At 40.1% G+C, this 3558-nt stretch overlaps 1 long non-coding RNA gene across 1 annotated transcript; it reads right to left on the bottom strand.

Moving 5' to 3' along the window:
* Positions 1 to 2029: 2029 nt before the first annotated feature.
* LOC118560895 lies at positions 2030 to 2561 on the bottom strand. The gene is made up of 2 exons (XR_004929677.1): positions 2195 to 2561; positions 2030 to 2125 (listed from the first exon to the last, which is right to left on the bottom strand). It is a non-coding gene; the product is annotated as an uncharacterized LOC118560895 (long non-coding RNA).
* Between the last annotated feature and the right edge of the window lie 997 nt (positions 2562 to 3558).

The raw sequence follows: 3558 nt of genomic DNA on the forward strand, positions 1-3558 counted from the left end.
GGGACTCGGGGGCACTGGTCCCATGGGTTCATTTTATCCCGATGTGAAGATGATGAGGAGCTGTGCTGCCAAAGGCAACTTTGTCAGGAAGCTGCTGACGAGCTTTCCTTTCTCACTTTTTTGCTCTCTAATTGCACACACAGAAACACACACACGCTCAAGAAGTCAGACATTCACTCAATAAACTGAAGCCTCAGTCTTAAGGTGGAAACATTCCAACTTAAAAAAAAGAAACTCCTATCTGACGGCAGAAAATAAATAAACTATTGAAATTTCTGCATATTTATCCAAGAAAATTCAATAAAAGAAAGTGAAAATATATAAACAGTCTAGACATACAGAAAGTGATTAAAAGTGCAGCGTTTATGTTAGGCAACAAGAAAAATACATACCAGTGGAACAGTCAAAAAAGGATGGTGATTGAAAGGGAGCAGAGAAGCAATAACTAAAGTCTGTGTTTTCAATTTTCAGTAAAATCAGCAATGTTTTTTTAAGAAAAGAAAAACTTGGACAGGATGTATTCATGTTTCAGATCAGCTAAAAAGAGGGGTTAGTGATAAAAAGAAACAAAAAGAAAGCTATTAAAGACCTGAGAGAGGAACTGAAAAAAACTATGGAAAAGTGCTTGAACAAAGAAACAGACAGCTTATAATGGAATCCATTACTATTGAGGACATTTCACAAAGCTATGAAATTAGTTCTATTTTTCCAGCTTTGAGTGTGCCGTGTGCTTTATTTATACACTAGATTCACAAAATATCTTAATTTTCCACCTTAATCTTTTACGTAATTATCCGATAAACTTATTATGTGGTAACTATGCAGATAAAGCTTTTTTTGTCTAGGTTTTTACTCAGTCATATTTAGGTGCTGATGAATCTTTTGTCTCAAAACTGTTTTACTTTTGAGGAATGGTATCAGAAACAGGGCTGAGGACCTTACTAAGGGTCATGCAGTACCACAGGAAGACTTGGTTGGGCTGTGTTTTTGTAATGGCCATTAGTTCAGCAGGATTCCCTGAAGTATATTCTGCATCTACACACGTTACAAGTGAAAACAACTGTTATATCAAATTTAGAGAGCTTTATTTAATACAGTTAATTTTCCGTTTGGGCTGCAGGTGCAGATGCAAAAATGGCAGCCCATAGAGTAAACCAGTCTGGCAATGGTAAAATACCTCATGTGGATACAATAAAGTGCCTTGAGAAAAGTATTCAACTACTGAAAGTATTTCACATTTTTGTTATTTTTTATATGATACTTTAACTTATGGAAAATTAAACAAGGTTTAAATAAGTGTTGTCTGCATTTGTATTTAGAAGTCCTGAGTCCTGTGAGTCTAGGTTTGGACTTTGACTAGATCTTTCTAAAAGATAAGTAATATTTAATCTACTGATTTCATTGTGCCTCAGTCATTATTTTTAGGGAGTTGCCATGTTGGAAGATGCCTCTTCTCTAGTCTTATGTAGCGTCTTACAGGTTTAAATTTGTTCCCCAAGATTATACTCTATAAAACTTATCCTATCTCACAATCAACTGATCAGTTTCTCTATGCCTGCTGAAATACAAATATCCTGACAGTGTGGTTCTGTCCCCACTGTGTTACGACAGCTTGTGAAATGTTGGCCAGAAAACTCACTTTTGGTCTCATCTGACCAGAGCAACATCTTCCACATGTTCACACTGCCACTTACATGGCTCCTGGCAAACTCAAAAATAGGTATAATGGATTTCTGTTAGCAATGCCAAATTTGTAGTGTGAATGATCACTGGTTACTCTGTCAATAGTTTCTCCCACCTGAGCTGCAAATCTCTGTAGCTTCTCCAGAGTTACCATGCACACTCTTGACTGCAGCTACAATTAATGCTCTTCCTATCCAGCATGTCAATTTAGGTGAAAGTCCATATTTTGTAGGTTTGTAGCAGAGCCGTACAATTTCCATTTTCATATAATAAATGTAATTGTTCTCCATGGTGTCATGGTTTTTAGGTGTTTTGCCCACATGCAGGACACAGACGGGAAACAAAAGCAGTTTAAGATGTTTATTTGGCTCAAGGGTACACAAAGAAGTAATGCTCACTGAGTGAGCCGTCAGCTATGATCAAGACGTCGGGATATGAGACACTGTGGAAAGAAAGGAACAGTTTAAACTAAGGCTGGTACGGGAATCTAAATGTGTGATGCTGCGCTTACCGCCAGGTATGAGCAACCTATCCGGGGGGAGCGGAGTGGAAGACGGATTCTTTCTGTTGGTGGAACTAGGTGACTGAGTGACAGGAAGACTAGCAGGTGGAACGGAGGCGGGAAGCCCAAAAAGCACCACAGCAGAGGCGGGAAGCAGAGAGCAGCCAAAAGAACCAGGATGAATCCAGTAAGGGGGGCTCTCTTGTCCGTCTTGGTAATAGCGAAGGGGGCTCGAGGGGAATGCCAGAGCAAAATCTGAGCACAGGGATTCAGGAGCTTGGTTGAGACTTCAGCGCTTTAGCCGAGCAGTCGGTGAGTAATCCAAAACACAGAGCAAACTACGAGGAGACAGGAAACATGCGTTAGAACCAAGAAAAAGAACATGAATCACGCAGGAACAAGGAACTGTCGAGAGACAGTAGCCACTAAGTGTACCACAATGGTTTAACACTCCGGCGTCCTTCAGCTGACTGCAACCTGGTTTTAACTCCACGCTGAGCAGTCGTAACGAGCTGCAGGTGTACGCCACGCCCACCTGTCAACTCTGATCACCTGAAAGAGGGAAAACAGGCAGTGCATGCAGCTCAGCCTGCCGAATCCTGACACATGGGATGTTCAAAGTTTTGGGATTTTGTTTTAAATCCTAACATCTCCAACTATTCCTGACCTGGTTTCTTTCTTGGTATTCATGAGACCGATTAACTAATCTTCTGTAACAAACCTCTGAGGCCTTCACAGAACAACTGGATTTATATTAAATTGCAAGTGACTTCCGAAGGAATTTGATTACAATATATCATATTTGGGTATCCAATTCAGGACGCTGTATATAAAGGCAAACTACACTGTTCAGACATATACTATGTATAATTTTTTATCTTTCACTATGCACTACTTTGTGCTGAGCTAGCATATAAAATCGAAAAATAATACTGTGAAATTTGGGGGTGGTAACGTGACAAAATGTGAAAAAGTGGTAGAAATGCATTTTTACAAAACACTATTGGGACTTGATGAAATAAGTATGCAGAAAAGAATAAAAACATGAAGGTATCAGAACAACAGGAAGAAGGAAATTATAGAAAATTCTTACCTAGTGATTAGACTGAAGTACTAAATTGTGGAAAATAGACCTAGTGACTTTATTGCTGTTTTTGAGACAAGGAAGAGGAGGACAATGAGGAGGGGGTGGCTCCCCGAGGAGACGAGGCCCAGCTCCAAATCAACTGATTGGGATCGACAGCACAATCCGCACATATGCTTGACTAATGGGGCCAATCAGTGCAGAGCGGGGAGGCAAAAACAACCACATGTGACGAACATGTGACTGCAGGCCATGATCACCAGGGCAAGATAAAAACGATGTCCAAGAA

The sequence above is a fragment of the Fundulus heteroclitus genome, unplaced genomic scaffold, assembly GCF_011125445.2.
Source record: "Fundulus heteroclitus isolate FHET01 unplaced genomic scaffold, MU-UCD_Fhet_4.1 scaffold_51, whole genome shotgun sequence".
Classification (NCBI taxonomy): Eukaryota; Metazoa; Chordata; class Actinopteri; order Cyprinodontiformes; family Fundulidae; genus Fundulus; species Fundulus heteroclitus.